At 47.9% G+C, this 18624-nt stretch overlaps 1 pseudogene; it reads left to right on the top strand.

The window, feature by feature from the left end:
• The first annotated feature begins 511 nt into the window (after positions 1-511).
• On the top strand, positions 512-18422 carry LOC136949127 (neurexin-3-like; annotated as a pseudogene).
• Positions 18423-18624: the final 202 nt, after the last annotated feature.

The raw sequence follows: 18624 nt of genomic DNA on the forward strand, positions 1-18624 counted from the left end.
TATGCAGAACACATCTCTAGCCCAGAGCCTGCAAGCATTAGGTGCTGACAGATTCAGGCATGGTCTGGCCGGCTAAATCCACAGTCTCCAGCATCACTCCACTTAAGAGACAGGGAGCTAATTGAAGATGATCGCATGGATAAGTACTCCAGGCGGCACACTCTTTCTCTCTTTCTCCCTGCGCCGCCGCCTTTCTTCTCGCTCTTTCTCTGTCTCGGCTCCTCTATCTCTCTGGCTGTGCCTGCCCTTCCAACCATCTCCGTCTCTCTCTCTCTCTCTCTCTCTCTCTGTCACACACTCTCTCCTTTGTTTACCCTTTCGCTCTCTCCTTCCCAGCCTCATTCCTTACCACCAAAGGTTAAATGTCATCCGCCAGGCTTTTATGTCCTCGGTGCCTCGTTTCTTCTTTGGCTCTCTGTTTTCCCTCCTGACTCTGTTTTCTTTCTCTCGTTCCTTCGCCCTCTTCATTGTCTATCTCGGCCTGCACTCTTTGAGATCAGAGTACACAGGGATGCGTCACCGAGCCTCCATTACACGGGAGGAAGTGACTCCACAGGAAATTATGAGGTGTCTGTGTGATGATGGTGGTAGTGAATAGGCGGTCTCCCTCCGACGCATCTGCGTTTAATGGCGGTAGCACCTTCAACCCCTTTCTCCGCCTGGTATTCCCAACACGTGTCTCCTTATCTCCACCTATTAGACCAACCAGAATTCCTCGCTCTCTCTGTTTTCCTTGGGATCGGCGCTTGCAAGTCTTCCCGCTTTCCTCCTTCCTAACCTCTCTCTCTCTTTCTCTCTCTCTCTCTCTCTCTCTCTCTCTCTCTCTCTCTCTCTCTCTCTCTCTCTGATCCACCCACAGCCAGGGAAGAGAACGTGGCTACATTCCGGGGCTCGGAGTACTTCTGCTACGACCTGTCGCAGAACCCCATCCAGAGCAGCAGCGACGAGATCACGCTGTCCTTCAAGACGTGGCAGCGCAACGGCCTTATCCTGCACACGGGGAAGTCGGCCGATTACGTCAACCTGGCGCTGAAGGACGGGGCCGTGTCGCTGGTCATCAACCTGGGCTCGGGCGCCTTCGAGGCCATCGTGGAGCCCGTCAACGGGAAGTTCAATGACAACTCGTGGCACGACGTCAAAGTCACACGGAACCTGAGGCAGGTAAGATCTGGAAAGGTGAGAGTGTTGGAGTACCAGTCTCGGGCAAGCGTCAAAACGCTTGAGAATGAGAGATGTATGGAAGTACTGGAAAAGAGGATTACATTTTCCAATACTACATACTTTTTCTATAACTGTCAGGTTACATATACATTTGATTTGTTTACTTCTTAAGATGCTATTTGGGTCTTTAGACAATGTTGTTTTTTGTTGGGTAGCTTTTAATACAACGTGATATGAATAATTGATTGAGTTAGCATAAGCTTTTACCCAAAGCAACAGGGTAGGGTGTTGATCATGTAACCTCTTGATTTCTAGACAAATGCTCTAGAGCCACTGAGCTACACCATACTTTGGAACGCCTCCATGACACATTTACCAAAACCCTTTAGTGTTCTGAACTTGGAGGGCACCAATTTCCGGCGTGGTTTCCTTCCTTCCGTCTGTCCGACCTCAACGCCTCCCCTCCGCGAGCTGCTCCTCACTCTGTCAAGAAGCCATCACGCGTTTGATGGTTTCAGAAGGCTGTCTACCTCCACTCCACTCCTCTGCACCCCTTCCCTTCACCCCGTCTCCCTCCCTCCCTCCCTCTCTCTCTCTCTCTCTCTCTCTCTCTCTCTCTCTCTCTCTCTCTCTCTCTCTCTCTCTCTCTCTCTCTCTCTCTCTCTCTCTCTCTCTCTCTCTCTCTCTCTCTCTCTCAGAAGTAGGACGTCTTATCGTGCGAGCCGGGGCAAAATTCTCCAGTCAGCCACGACGGCTGGTGTTTACCCCGAGACTGAACTCTGTTCAGCTGTAAAATCTCTCACCGGCCCTGCATTTTGAAATATGCTAATAGGCACTCTTTCTCATCCACCACTGCCTCCTGATTGAAAAAGGACAGTTTATGGGTTCATTGTTGAAAAGAAGAAACTGAAAAAAAGGAGAAAAAGAAAGGTTGAGATTGGGTGAAACCTCTACTTCTTTGTGAATCTTGGCGGTCGAAGGAGGTCGAAGTATATATGAGTAAGGCTACTATTAGTAGGGATTTTAAACTAACATTTTGAAAAAAAAAATGTATATCTAAACACAATTGTCAGCTTTTCTGACATTTTAACATTTTAATCATAGAATACAGCAGTTGATCCATGAAGAAAGAAAAAAAGGCTGCCATTTTGTGAATTGTGGATGTGTAACAGTTTGTTTTATTCCTCTAACTATGGACATTTCTGAATCTACCAGTTGACTCACACTGTCAGTAGGTCAAAGCACTATCTCTTTTCTCTTGCTCTCTTCATCCACTCTCTTTCTCTCTCATCGCTCTTTGTCTCTCTTTTTTCTCTGCGATGAAAAGCAAGAAGCTACAACACATCACCATCATTGAATGAATCTTTCTTTAACTAACTGTCTATAGATGTACTAACCCTTTAACATTTCATTTGTTTTTCATTTTTATTAACAACCTCAATTGTCATTTTTGAATTTCCTTTCTCCCCTCCCAACCCCGACCCCCTCACACACGCCCTTTTCCGCAAAGCAATCAGGCATTGGACACGCTATGGTAAACAAACTACATTGTCTGGTAGATACCATTTTATTATCCTTTTTTTGGGTTTGCCGTGTGGTTCCTACCCCTTCCTTTTTTGTTGACTGATTTCTAGACACCCTTCTTTGAAATTAGGAAACGGTTGGTATTTCTTGGCTTTTTCATCTTCATTTGACCACCCATCCTCCTTTGTCTCACGACAGCTCCGTTTTTCGGCTTTCCCCTCTATTACTTCAGAAAGACTTGTAAAACTTTCCAAATTCCTCTGCATTCGTTTTTTCTTGTTTTGTTTTTTTGGGTGTTCACTGTTGACTAAACTGCCAGCAGCTTACCACCAAGTGTAAAATAAAAGGATAAACATAAATCTACCTGGGAGCTCTGGCAGTTGTTTCCAGTAGACTTTGTGCATGGCATGCCTAAAATTACCTTCCATCTCTTCCCACTACATCATTTATCTATTTTCAACCAACCTTTGTCACTAACACCTACCTCTCTGCTATGTGTGTGTTTGCATGTGGTTTGAAATTATAATCCAGTTCCCTTCCTTGAACTTCCCCCATTCATAGCTTTGGTTTGGTCTAAGTGTGCATTGCCTGGCCATTGGCATGTTCCATTCAGCTGACATAGAGGGTAGTTCCCTTTGTGTTTACACCCCCCTTACTTCTTGTAATTGTAGAATAATAGCATTTCTAAAACATGCTACCTCATTGCCAGCTCAACCACAGTACTAAACACCCATTTTTTGTATGTTGTCAATGTCAGAACCAAAAGAAATGGTAAACTAACACTGAAACAATCACAATCAAATTGCATTTAGTGTTCACATTCTACTAACCCTACTAACCTAAATATTCACACAAAACCTGCATAGAAGATAAAGAAAATACCAGTGACCTATTTTCTTTACCTCTCCTGTCTAAATTCATGAGTGACGTCACACGACAGAAAAAATGCGAAAGCTGTTCGATTTCGAGGAAAAGACACGGGGTCCTGAGCAGAGCACATTCCTAAAAGACCACACAGCAAAGCAATGTGGTGACCAAAACCCCGCCTCACTCAGGACAAAACCCTTCCTCCTCATCCGCCAGACCTCCAAGAGATCTGGACGGTACATTGACTCCCTCCACCTTGGGCCCTCCTCTTGATTTCAGGTGACCATCTCCGTGGACGGGATCCTGACCACCACGGCCTACACCCAGGAGGACTACACCATGCTGGGCTCTGATGACTTCTTCTATGTGGGGGCAGCCCCAGCACGGCCGACCTCCCTGGATCGCCCGTCAGCAACAACTTTATGGGCTGCCTTAAAGAGGTGAGAAGGACTGTTTTCAAAGTGTCGTGTACATCTCAATGCGTTTTCATTCGGCGGGAACATCATTGATTGTGGTTTCGTCGACGTTTCCCCCCAATGTTTTTAATCGTGAACATTGAGGAAACATAAGCGTGTTGCTTATCTTGCTTGTTGTCTGTGCGGGTGACATTTAGGTTCACCCACGTAAACTGGAGTTTTTTTTCAAGCAGGGATATGTTGTCACAGTCATTTGGACCAACCACCATTAGCTCTTTAGTGAGACACAAAAGGTTCTCAACCACCAGTCAAGAGAATCTCGATCACACCGAAGGTTTTAGTTGTGTCAGTGATGAAATGTATTATTATTTGGTGGAATTCTTTTAGGGCAAAGCAAATAGCAAGGCAGCTCTCTATCTGTTTTCATTCCTGTAGATAGAAGAGACAGTATTGACGCTCTCAGGGTCTAATTCAGTCAGATGTGAATGAAAGAAATGCAGTTGGAGGAAGAGAGAAGAGACTTCTGCATCAGCCTAGGAGACCATTGGCAGCGACCTAATGAAATTCATCACGGTTCTACATTTTCATCCAACATGAGCTGGTTTCAGGCATATTTAATTTTGTTTTTTCAATTGTGTGTACTGTAAATGATTTGATTTTGCCTGGATCTCTTCACATCTGCCATGGCCTAGATGTCTAGCAGGTTCAGGTGAAGTCAGGGAATGGAATTGCCTTTTGTGCAAATAGTATGTTAAACTACCCAGGGAGACTGAGAGAACACACACACACACACATACACACACACACACTATTATTACCTCTTTTCTCTGTGCAACTATGTAAAATGGATGTTTTGGGGCTTTGCTTTTGTTTGTTTCATCTCCTTGTCAATATGGCAGTGCTGTGATTTGTTTTGATGAAACCAATTTTGTCAGCGAAAGAATGGCCTTTCAGAGCCACACGCGCGCACACACACACACACACACGCACGCACACACTGAAATACACCCAGTTTCCCTGAAGCTGGTGATGTCATTTCTTAGCGCTTGGCTGAAGCCAGGTTGCTGCAGTGTGGCAGCATGGTCCTGGGACACTCTCACCATGCTTTCCAGCGACGCAGACACACGTACTGACACGCACCACACACACACGCCCATATGCCCACGCAGGTTCCACACACACACATCCACACATCACACACACACTCACATATATAAAACACGCCTCATAACACACTCATTCACTCACACATAAAACACACACTCACTCACACGCACGTAAAACACACACACTCACACACACACACACATAAAACACACTCACACACACATACAAACACACACACAGTACCACTTCCAATCCCTCAGAGCGTCATTTGGCCCAGGGGAGGTGTGCAGCAGTCATATAATCCCCCCTTGCCCTACTTCCTGCTCTGTGCCATGCTGGGCAGACCTGCCTCTTCTCTTTCTGGCCCTCGCCAAATTATCACTCCATGACTGGTCCTTTCAGCTCCACAAAAACACACTGTACACACGAGCACACACACACACGCGGGCGTAGATACACTGACACTTGCGCTACTCATGAATGCACACACATACTCGTTCACGAACACTGTACACAAATCGACACAAACACACGTGCACGCCCGGGCACACGACGCAGACGGATATCGACGGTAACCGACACGACGTCACATAAGCAGGGAAACGCAAACCCCCATAAAAGCGTCCGTGCACACCCATCACATATTGCCTATTGTAAGCTCCTCTCATCTCACGCCTCTGGTATATGGAGGGGAAATCTCTCTCTCTCTCTCTCTCTCTCTCTCTCTCCTCTCTCTCTCTCTCTCTCTCTCTCTCTCTCTCTCTCTCTCTCTCTCTCTCTCTCTCTCTGCTGATTGACAAGCGTTCATTTGAACCTCTTTCTATTGTGAAATGGCATGCGGTACGTGACCACCACACGCACGTGCACAACTACCCACAGGGCACATACACAGCCCCCCCGCCTGCCCCCCCCCTCCCCCCCCAAACTCACGCAGAGACACACAAACACACACACACACACACACAACCCCTACCACACTCACACACTCTGCCATTAACACTAATTTGCCCCGCTAGCAATGCTCTTGTCTCTGCCATCAAAAGACATTATGGATAAATTGCTTTGTTACCATGGCACCAGGTACGGGCCCCCAGGTCTCATTGTCCTGAGCCGCTCTGACATGAACTACACCCCTCCTTTTCTGCCGTTTCTCCAGACACCCGGCGCACTCAGTGATTTGGAATATTTAAGAAACCAGCTGTTCCCTCTGAATGTATTATTATAATATCATTTTAAATGACCTTTGCAAGTATCTGCAATTTTGTACGGTTTCGAGGGAGAATTTGAAGTACTTTCGTACCATCTCTGGTTTTAAGCGATCATTTAGCTGAGGCTGAGATGAGGCTGTGAGGATTTGTGATTAGATGTTCTGCTGAAACCCAAGACTAGATAGACATATTTCTGCCATGAAGAAAGAGAGAAAAAAGGATTCATGAGAAATACAGGGTTTGCATGAGTTCCAGAAATATAGAACATATTCAAAGTCAGGCTGTCAGGGGGTCAAGTCCAGATTGACCAAGCAGTCACAGCCTGAAGTCTTCACGTCCAGAGGCTCCGATAACCATCGTGTCGACCGCATCAATCCTCACTTGACCACACGATGCATATTTCAGATAAAGTTAGCATAAAATGGGAAGTGAGTCACTGAGCGGTGGCCTGTGTTATCAGAAGACGCAGCGGCGGTGACCAGGGAGGTCAAGTCCCCAGCTGACCGCCCGGTCACCCTGTCCAGCCCTCCCTCAGGAGGTCCAGCAGTGGACCAGAGGCGGGGTGGGGGGGGGGGGTGGAAGGGGCGGATTAGCCGGACTTGCATCTGGCCCCTGGCTTCCCTCACAGTCAAGATCCACTGTCAACAAACACGCAGATACACGCTACGGAATAGGCTGCCCCAAAGTGTACAAACACCAGACACACAAACCCGCACACATGCGCAGGCACATATACAGTATGCATACACACACACACACACTGTACACTCATATACACGCTCGCTTAGACACGCACGCATGACCTTAAATGACACATGCACTCACACACTCTCTTACGGACATTCATCGGAACAGAATGGGTTTGTTGGTAGGCTGTTGATCGATGGTAGATGGTTGCATTCCTGTTGGTGGCATTGAGCCCACACGGCATTTATGAAGCCACAGTACGTGCGGAGGTCTCCATAGAAACATAACAGCACCGATGTTAGGAAAGCATGACACCCAGTGGATTGTGGTGTCATTGCCGTTACTGAGCAGGTTCTCTATCGTCAAGAATGATGGTTCAGGACCGGCGTTCATTCTGTTGATAAGGTTTCAGGCTTATACCGTGCAAACTTGGGTTGCCAGCGGGCATTTGTGGGTATAGTTGTGCGTGTACGACAGAGAGGAAGCGAGAGATGGAGAGAGAAAAGAGAGAGCGAGAGAATGGGACAATAAAACAGAGACAAGCTGATGAGCTAAATACAACAATCTCGTTCTCCTTGCCTTCTTAAGCACCAAACCCAAACACCAACACCCTCCGTTTGCCACGTCACAACACCGCACACCGCGGCGGACCTGTCCGCCCGCGACGGTTGCAGACCGCCACCCCCCCTCCTCCACCCCCCTCTTCACCCACCCCCTTCACCCCCCTCCTCCACCCCCCTCTTCCACCCACCCCCTTCACCCCCCTCCTCCAACCCCCCTCCTCCACCCCCCTCCGTCACCCCCTCCGTCACCCACCCTCCTCCACCCCCCTCCTCCACCCACCCCCTTCACCCCCCCTCCACCACCCACCCCCGTCACCCACCCTCCTCCAACCCCCTCCTCCACCCCCCTCTCCACCCACCCTCCTCCACCCCCCTCCTCCACCCTCCTCCTCCACCCACCCCCTTCACCCCCTTCTCCACCCACCCCAGTCACCCACCCTCCTCCAACCCCCCTCCTCCACCCCCCTCCTCCACCCACCCTCCTCCAACCCCCCTCCTCCACCCCCCTCCTCCACCCACCCCCTTCACCCCCCTCCTCCACCACCCTCCGTCACCCACCCTCCTCCACCCCCCTCCTCCACCCACCCCCTTCACCCCCCTCCTCCACCCACCCTCCTCCACCATCCTCCTCAACCCACCCCCGTCACCCACCATCCTCCAACCCCCTTCCTCCACCCCCCTCCTTCACCTCCCTCCTTCACCCCCCTCCTCCACCCACCCTCAACTTAGTGGAAAAAACCCACCCAACTCCAAACGTCCCCCGCGCCACCCCTCCCACTGCCCCGTGGAGTGCCAACACCCAACAAGCAGCAGCACTTTGTCTCCCTCCTTCATGCCAAAACACCAGGTTAAGATGGCCAGGTACTGGGAGTTTTGGGGAAAGAGGGATGGGGGGGGGGGGGGGGGTTGCGTAACATCCTTAATGTGGTGGAGAGCGATCTGGTCTCCTCACAGCAACCCAAGGGCCAATGGTTCTTGGAGAGTTAGAAGGGGGGTGGGGGGGGGTGGGGCGGCAGGCAGGCAGAGATTTATGGTGGAAGCAGACAGCTGTGGATGATTAATGTGTGTGTCACCCAGGGCCCCTGTGCAGGCCCAGATGCGGGTGCGCATCCACACGCACACAAGCACACAAACAATACAGTACACACATAGATTGACGCCAGTGTGTGCATTTTCACATGCACACAAACGTAGGTTTGCCAACACAAATACACAGATACAAAACAAAAAAAAACAGACTTGGAAAACAATGGAAATAACTATTGACAGATGAATTCAAAAAAACACACACCCATATGGAGGTGCAGGGCCCATGACTGGTAGCAAGCATCATGCCTATGCCCGACCCACTGCTGTGTGTGTGTGTGCAGTCGTGTGTGTACTTGTATGGCTGGGCAGAGTGGGTGGTTCCACATGCCTGGGGAGCACTTTGTCCATGTTGAACATATGAAAGCAGTGCCTAAGAGCCCAACCACACCTGCAGAGACACCCCGACACGCACACACAGAACATTGTCGTCGTCTCCCAGCAGTGGTGTGTGTTTGTTTGAATGTGCACTAGCAAAATATTGTCAACATCTCGGGCCATACCTCGTTCTCAACCTCACATCCTCCATGGCCGCTTCTCTGTCAGTCTGTAGTTCCTCTGCGAGGGAAGTGGGTCTGCAGGATAAGATAACATCCTGAGGGGAAATCCACGTGCATTCACGGCTGGATTTTAACTAGTTCACGCACGCGTACAGGCAGAACCGTACCCCCGGCAACACACACTGATTCTCTGTCATACACACACACACACACCTTAAGTCTTGAGGGACACCATTTCTTCTCACGCCAAACAAACGGTTGCAAACAGGCAAAGTGTCAACAAAAAAAAGAAACGCAGAGATAGATGCCCGTTCTCGGCTAGCCGTATCGCTCACACATTCCTCTTCATCCCCCTGTTAACCTGCACCCTGCGTCTGCCTCGGCATGATAACAAGCTTTCATTTGGACTCTTTGTTGACACTTGCTAAAAGTAACTTGTCATCCTGTCAACGTTTCCTCTCCTCTTATGATCTGCTGTTTCATTGGCCGGGCAGTTAATGTATTCTGTCTTTTACCAGGAAGCAATTTGAGCAATGTGATTGTCTTATGCGTCCTGTACAGTTACCATCAAATGTGCGCCGAGCAGAGGTGTAATGGGGTTGGTGTGTTGTTGGAAATATGCCTGAGCCCGTTGTGCTCCGAGTCATTTATCCTCTCTGTCCACCTCTGAACTGTGATCCGTCAAACGACAGGCCTGTTTGAAGGCCGCTTAGTGGCGATTTGAATGATGGTGGAAGGCTGAGGATGTGTGTGCGTGTGCGCAGTGTGTGTGCAGACGGGACGCCCATGTGTGGGTTTGTGCGGATAGAATGTATTTGTGTGCGAGTGTGTTTGTAGAGATTTGTGCTGGTGGGTAGAAAGATTGTGGGCCAGCAGGACGAGGGGCAACTTTCTTCAGTCACCATCACTATTCATGAACTCAGTAACTTTACATTTACATTTTACATTTAGTCATTTAGCAGACGCTCTTATCCAGAAGCGACTTACAGTAAAGTACAGGGACATTCTCCCCGAGCAAGTAGGGTGAAGTGCCTTGCCCAAGGACACAACGTAATTTGGCAGAGCCGGGGATCGAACCAGCAACCTTCTGATTACTAGCCTGATTCCCTAACCGCTCAGCCACCTGACTCCCTTAGTCCATTAGTCCCTTAACTTTGTCCCTGAACAACTGGTTAATAGTGCCCACTAGCATCTGCTACAGAGCACACATTCACCATTAAAACCCAGTCATGATTAAACATGAAGAACATCAAATGCTTTGTGACAGCTAGACCATTTAGAAAGAGACTTGGTAAGGGGGGGGGGGGGGGACACCCTACAATATGCAATGTGCAAGATGCAATGTTCATCCTCTTAAAAGCCCTGACTCGGGTTAACAACACAGCAACCGCAAGCCAACAACCTGTTTCAGACTCGGCTCGAAATAGATGACAGGCAAAGAAAGAGAGAGGGAGAGAGAGAAAGTGAAGGGAGTAAATGTCACCCGGCGTGTCGCCTCATCAACTGCTCCGGAGGAATTGTCCAATCAAAGCTTGTAAAGGGGGGTGTGTATTGTGGTGGTGGGAGGGGGGAGAGTAACGGTTGTGTCTTGCTATTGTTCTCAAGGTCACTTTGGGAGCCTCTGGCGACAGTTCTCTCTTTGGAGATATCTCTAAAGAGGTCTTTAGCGAGGAACATATGTTTGCCTGGTGGACTTGAGGCAATGTTGCACAGCTGCAGCTATTGTCTCACTGATGACTGATAGATGACATTTATAAAGGACACAAGGATCTCATTGATTTGCGACCATGAATACCAAGTTGTTTTTTTTAGGTCAAATCATGTTACTGTACTTCCTTAATGTATATGAAAGCCTCAACTGGTTCAGTTAACTCACCTTTTGATAAATCCTTTTAGGGTTAGGTTAGGGTTCCAAAATGATCTGCCATTCCTTAACCCTTGTGTGGTGTTCATATTTTAGTTACTCAGCCAGTGTTCGTGGGTCTGCTGGACCCGCTGCATTTTGGGTTTTTTAATTCAACACAATCAAACAATTTTAAGTTAAAATACTCAACAGATGTTTACTTCATCTCAATCAAAAGCAATATAAACAGCATATAGTGTTAATAGTTGCCCTTTACCTTTGTTAGATCACATTTAGGAACTAAAGTGCTTCTCGTTTTTTAATAAAATGTGACAAAAAAGAAAATCAGTTATAATCAAAATTAGAATGGAAAAACAATCAACAAATTTACAAATGAAGGAAGGTTTTTCATAACTATAGATTTTTATTTAGGCTATTTGAACTTCATTAGAAATTTAACCAATTCAGGTCAGTTTACACAACACAAGCTGAACACACAGTAACCATGTCAGTCTAGACAACACATTAGCCCATTGAACGCATTGTCTTTTCATACCAGCCTATACAACACATGAGGGGCAGGGTGTGTGTGTGAGGGGCAATTTTGCAGGTTTAGATGGTATATACTGCCTAAAGGGGCAGCGCCCCCTAAATGGCATCAGCTGCTCATCGATGGTGACATTCGGCCCAGGGTTGTAAAACAGGGGGAGGCGTTGCACCCACTTGTCCCACACTGTCCTGATGGCAGCTAGCTTGTCTCTCTGCCGTCGAGCTGGTCTGTCATCTCGGTTATCAAACCGGATAACCCTAGAAATGATGTGGAAGTTTTCCAGGGACATTGTTGCCCAGAAGATTTCTCTGCCCGTTTCTGCATCCCACAGGATTCTGTGGATTCCCCTTTGGACTTGAAAACTCCCGCAAGGATGAGAACCCCAAAGTAGGCATGTAAGTGGGTTTGGTCCATCTCCTTCCACCTTTCTCACACACGCCTTCCTTCCAAATTAGTGGAATCCAGAATACTTTTCTGGATTGAATCTGTGATGAAAATCTCAAAAGCAGACTTGGTGTCCTGCACATGAGTTACTGCCATCCGTGTTGGCCCTAGTTGCATCCTTATGACATTGGCAGCCATGCGGGGTGGCTCATTTTTTGGGCAAGAAGACCATTCAATTTCATATTTTTTTGACATCCATATTTCTCCCCTTTCTATATGATGACGATCTTGTTCTGGTCCTTGAGCTGGCTGCTGATGGCTGGTCCTTGAGCTGGCTGCTCATGGGCTGGTCCTTGTGCTGGCTGCTGATGGGCTGGTCCTTGTGCTGGCTGCTGATGGGCTGGTCCTGTGGCTCGTCTTCGTTTTTGGAGTAGCTGATGATCAATCTCATCCTCTTCTTCAAAGTTACTGTCAGACTATGAATTTTCAGAAATGTGATCCTCACATTCTGAAATCTCTTCCTGTACTTCATCGTCAAAAGCTTCTCTCTCTTCCAAAATCAGTTGCATTGCCCTCTGAGCAGACAATCTTTTCGCCATCTTGATCAGTTGTGATAAGGAACCACACTGGCAAAGCTATATTTATATTGTCCCGCCCCCAATTTGCTGCTGGGATAGAGTATGAGCAAATAAATATTGGTTCCCGCAAGACAGAGGGTAAAATGTGCGGGAATGTGAGAGCAGACAGGTGCGGTGCTTGAATTTGTCAACAATGTTGCAACCTTGTGCGGAACGGCAGGGGCTCACACACACACACACACACACACACACACACACACACACACACACACACACACACACACACACACACACACGCACACACACACTAACAGCAGGCCCAGACAAGAGGAGGACAGAGTGAAGGTACACAGGACTACAATTTCCACACTCTTATTAGCCCTGGGTCCAGTGGACCCAAACATCCTGTATGTAATATAAATGTGTAGGGGGGTGTGTACGGTGTGTGGTCATTGAAAATGTGTTCTGATATATGTTCTTCACGGAAAATGAGCAAGGCCAATGAGTCTGAGTTTGAAAAAATAATTTATCGTATCATTTTTCTTTGATAAAAAGTGAAAACGGGTCCCCACAGACCCGAACACCACACAAGGGTTAACAGGGCCTTGACTCGGACCTCAGTTGTTCAATGTACCTGTTGGGTTAGGGTGTTGCATATGTTGGCTGTAACGTCACTTGCATTAGTTATTTCAACTTTAACCATGTGTTCAAGCCATATGTTGTCTCCAGGTTGAGGTGGTTTTGATGATGAACGTTGATGCTGGCATACACGAATCCCAAGCTTTTTACAATTATTTGCATGAGGCTAGCTCAATGTAGCATGCTTGCCTGTACTCTACACACAGTAGCACAGCTGTCAACAGAAGCTTGTCAGGCCATATATTTTTTCATGCTGCCTCATGAGTGAGCAGGTTACAGATTTCCTGACCTGTACCAACCCAACCACAACAACTTCTGACTTTTGACTTCCATTTGACCTTTACCTCTACTGTCCAGTGCTTCACATTCAGCTAACTATTCACAGCTCACTAACTCTGAGGTCATTCTCAGTTCCAACTCTCTACCAACTGAAAAATGTTCCCTCCACTCAGAAGCCAGTTTCAAGCACATTGACGAAAGGCTTAGACCCTGTATAATTTTTATTTTTTTAAGACAATCCTAGACTGTGGCACTAACGTATGAGTTTATTAGGAAAGGAGGGAAGTGGAAAATGATGGCGGATGGAGAGATCAATAGAAGTTCAAGGTGCAGGGGGATGGGACTGGACAGGGGAGGCACAAGATAAAAACCTTACATCCCAGACTTAGATGAATATGTCTGAGCAGGACTCAAAGATCGATAAAGGATGAACAGGACCTAAAGGCTGTGGAAACATTCCATTTCAATTACCTTATTAAAACATTTATGGTACAGGGAATATGTTAAGGTGGACCCTGTAGAGTTCATAGACTCAGGTGTACCTTTTAGTCAATAAACCGACATGAGTCAATATTTGGATCACAGATGCAGAAGGTTTGCAATAAAAGTTCTAAATTGTCTGGCACTGAAATTACAGGGACAGTTGAGATAATGTAATGTGTGAATTGTTTGAGTGAAGAGTGAAGACAATATTTGAGATCCACTCTTCCAACTGCTATAGCCTAGGTTATGCTACGTGTGATTTACAATTGAGTTTGTTATAGTAATTGCTCTGCTATATCCATTTGCTGTCATTAAACTTCTGATACAAATTCTAATCAATTAAAGAAGTCCTGTACGGCATTATACTAACAAATAGCTCCAGCCTACTTAAATATTAAATATTCAGTCTAGTCCAAACACGGACATGTAGCATTCAGCGCTAACAAGCCAGACAATAATGCACCTAGTGTACCCAGGTTCTTCTACTGTACAGTCTCCTAGAGTGAGCACGGCCTTAGCTCTATTTGACTGTCAGCCACGGTGGGGAAATTAGGGATGTCTTGTCTGAACGCTTCTACAAACGCTTCTTTGGTGACAGAGAAAGGCATTAAATCCAGCTCTTACACAAAACTCCATGAGAGCTCGACGTGAGAGAACCAGCTGTTTCTTTATCGAAGTGTTGTGTTTGTAGTTTTGTGTGTGTTTCTGCGTGTATTTGTTTGTGTGTCTGTGTACATCTTCATAAAGAGCTATAGGAGAAGGGACAGGATTAGAGCATGCACGCATCTGCATTAATCTGGCCCTTTTGCCCATAAATGCTGGGGATGGGTGAGTTTGTACGCTAGTCACTAGTCCACTAATGGACATCCTTCTATAGTACTGTAACATGTAGCTTGTGATGCCAGTTATTACTGATTGGCCAGTCCATCCAGTCTACCTTCACTGGATGGATCATGAAACTCACTGTGACCCTCCAAGCCCATTCGTATCAAGCAAAAAGTCAACGGTGGCCTACGTCCGTGTTCTGTGAAGTTAGGTCGGTACAATCAGATCCCTTTTTTGGATGTTTGTTTGAGTTTTCCATGCAACGCTGTCGTTTCCGCTGTCTGCTTCCCCGGTGTTTTGGGGCCATCGACCAAGATGTGTGGGGAGAGTGCAACCTCTCTGCTCCTTCGGGGTCCGTGGGTATTTATGATCTCCAGAATAAAGCTCTGGATTCTGAGAAACGGCATGGGGAGCACAGCGGGGCTTCACAACTCAGGCTCCTCTGGTTGAGTGAGAGGGTATATGAGAGAGAGAGAGAGAGAGAGAGAGGGAGAGAGAGAGAGGGAGAGAGAGAGAGAGGGAGAGAGAGAGAGAGAGGGAGAGAGAGTGGAGAGGGAGACGAGAGAGAGAGAGAGAGAGAGAGAGAGGAGAGAGAGAGAGGGAGAGAGGAGAGAGAGAGGGAGAGAGAGAGAGAGGGAGAGAGGGAGAGAGAGAGAGGGAGAGAGAGAGAGAGGGAGAGTGAGAGAGAGGGAGAGAGAGGGAGAGGAGAGAGAGAGAGAGAGGGAGAGAGAGGGAGAGAGAGAGAGGGAAGAGAGAGGAGAGAGAGAGAGAGGGATAAAGAGAGAGGGAGAGAGAGAGAGAGAGAGGGAGAGAGAGAGAGGGAGAAGAGAGGGAGAGAGAGAGAGGGAGGGAGAGAGAGGGAGAGGGAGGGAGAGAGAGAGAGAGAGAGGGAGAGAGAGGGAGAGAGAGAGAGAGGGAGAGAGAGGGAGAGAGAGAGAGAGGGATAAAGAGAGAGGGAGAGAGAGAGAGAGTAGGGATAAAGAGAGAGGAGAGAGAGAGAGAGAGAGAGGGTGAGAGAGGGATAGAGAGAGAGGAGTGAGGAAAAGGAAAAGACAATCTTGCGGTTGGATATGAGTCCCTGAGCACCTGAGGGGATGTGTTGATTTACTGTCAAATCTGCTCGCGGATTTATTGATAATCTTAGCCAGGCCTTCAATCTACCCACATAGACTTGTGCACAAACCCATACGTTTGTGTGTGTGTGTGTCTGTATACGTGGGTGTCTGCATGCAAGCACGGGCCTGTATTTGTGTACCAACAAAAGGATTGCGTGTGTGTGTCTTGGTCCAACTTGTCCCCAAATAGGCAGGGATAGAGAGAGAGAGAGAGAGAGAGAGAGAGAGAGAGAGAGAGAGCGAGAGAGAGAGAGAGAGAGAGAGAGCCCTCTGCCCTCAGAATTAGAGAAAAAGCCTTCAATTTTCCACATGAGCAGATTTCAATTTACACACGCACCTCCCCCTCTGTGTCTCTGTCCTCCCAGTGTTATTGACAGTATTTAAGGCTGCTGTGATAAAAGATTGGCCACTTAGAACCTCCCAGCCTTTGTTTAGTCCAGACGACACACTCTCCCTCAGGAAACAGGGATGCAAGCTATGAAGCCACTGTAGTTTGTTGACAAAGTTGGGAGATTGAGAAATAGTTTTCTGTTAGTTTCTTCTCGGGGGTTATGGCCGCTTCAATTGGCTCGTGAATTAGGCTTGGAGCACCAATTATGAGGGGTTATTTAATTTTCCGTATGGGCCAGTGAATATGACGATGTTTGTGTGTCTGTGTGTGTGTGTGTCTGTGTGTGTGTGTGTGTCTGTGTGTGGTGTGTGTGTGTGTGTGTATGTAGCGGACAGAGCCAGAGCCATGCATATGACATCAGCCTCTCAAATAAGCCAAGGGCAGCCACTGTGTGTCCCTCCAGCTTATAGTACAAAGAGATGTGCCACCAACACTGTGTTTACGCATGTGCGTGTGTGTGTGCTGTGTGTGCCTGTGTGTGTGCTTATTTCCGTCCCTTTTACCTCTGTTTGTCCAGGCGTGTGTGTGTGTGTGTGTGTGTGTGTGTGAGAGTGTGTATTTGCGTGTGTTTGCCGGTTTTGTGCCCTTTGCGTGTTTGCTTGTTTCCGAAAACTTTTACCTGTCGTTGTCCAGGCCTGTGTGTGAGAGAGTATGCCCTTTGCGTGCGTGTTCCTGTGCACGCCTCTGTGTGTGCTTCTCCTTTTGTTGGTCCATTAGCATCACTATCAGGGAGAACAGACCCAGAAGCATATGCCAGCCCACAGAGAGTCCATTACCTCTGCTTCAGACAGCTATTGTATTTCCCTGCCCTGGCCGATTGGTATTTAATACAGGGATATTAATACAGGTTACAGACTAATTAACATGAACTTTACCAGACAGTTTATTGAGCCATATGACAGCAGTTGTGATACCTACCTTTACCCCAAATTGTTTATCTATGAGTGGTCAATGAAGTAGACCTAATTGTCTCTGTCGCTTTGTTGTCTGTGGACGCTCTTCTGGTAAGTGTTTTGCAGCATTGAAATGTGACAGAGATACTGTTAAAGAGATGCTCTGGTGAATGTCTGAATCATCTATCTTAATGGTCCAGTGTTTGGAGAGTGTCTGTTTTGAGAAATGTGTGTTTGTGGTGTGAAACCCAATAAGTTACCATTGCTAAGATCTACAGAAAGGTGTTGCAGTGTTTGGGCTGTGTTCCTAATTGCATTGGTGTCAGCAGTAGATGAACAGAGTAGCCCTGAACAGAAACCAGGAAGCACGCTTGTCAACAAAGCCGATTGTCACCAATAAGAACTTCTCAGAGTTAATACAAACCACAGCCATAGCTAAAAACATGTTCATTTCAAACACAGACTCCTTCATACGCAGTCTTCACCACAGAGGCAGGTCCAGACTCATCACATACATCGCATAGCATCAGATGGCTGAGCGGTTAGGGAATCGGGCTAGTAATCAGAGGTTGCCGTTCGATTCCAGTCCGTTCCAAATGACGTTGTGTCCTTGGGCAAGACACTTCACTCTACTTTCCTCGGGGGACTTACTGTAAGTCGCTCTGGATAAGGGCCGTCTGCTAAATGACTCAATGTAAACCTTAGACTGAACTAACCCCAACCCGATCCCCCCAGGTGGTCTACAAGAACAACGACATCCGCCTGGAGCTTTCCCGCCTGGCCCGCATCGTGGACCCCAAGATGAAGATCCAGGGCGACGTGGTCTTCAAGTGCGAGAACGTGGCCACCCTGGGACCCCATCTCCTTCGAGACCCCCGAGGCCTACATCAGCCTGCCCAAGTGGAACACAAGCGCATGGGCTCCATCTCGTTCGACTTTCGCACCTCCGAGCCCAACGGCCTCATCCTCTTCACCCACGCAAGCCGCAGGAGCGCAAGGAAGCCGCGCGCAGCCAGAAGAACACCAAGGTCAGTCCGTCCATCCATCCATCCACCCCCCCCTCAATGAAATCTGGAGTGGTGGTGATTCGGGCCAGAGTTCAGTCAGTCAAGCGGTCAGATGTGTCTCACGTTTTGGAGGTCGACCGATTTGTCAAGATTCGATCCGTCATATCCGTAAGGCAGAGCAAACGTGACGAAATGCAGCATAGGGTGGCAGGACCGTTTTTGCGTCTGACGACGAAACGGCGAGCGGTCACGTCGTTTCAGACGGTCACTTCCGAGTATCCGTTTTGAGAAGCCTCTGGCCGACTCTGGTTTTTGAGTTGAGCGAACCGAGCTCATTCGCTCGAGCCTCTTTTCATTTTTTTCCAGCACATTTCCACAGCAGTAAACCCTTCAAGTAAGTCAAACCCCCCCCGCCTTTCCCCTCAGCTGAATCCTCTTTCTCTCCCTCTCTCTCTCTCTCTCTACACCATCTCAGGTGGACTTCTTGCGGTGGAGCTGCTGGATGGGAGCCTGTACCT

Source organism: Osmerus mordax, chromosome 9 (assembly GCF_038355195.1).
Source record: "Osmerus mordax isolate fOsmMor3 chromosome 9, fOsmMor3.pri, whole genome shotgun sequence".
NCBI lineage: Eukaryota > Metazoa > Chordata > Actinopteri > Osmeriformes > Osmeridae > Osmerus > Osmerus mordax.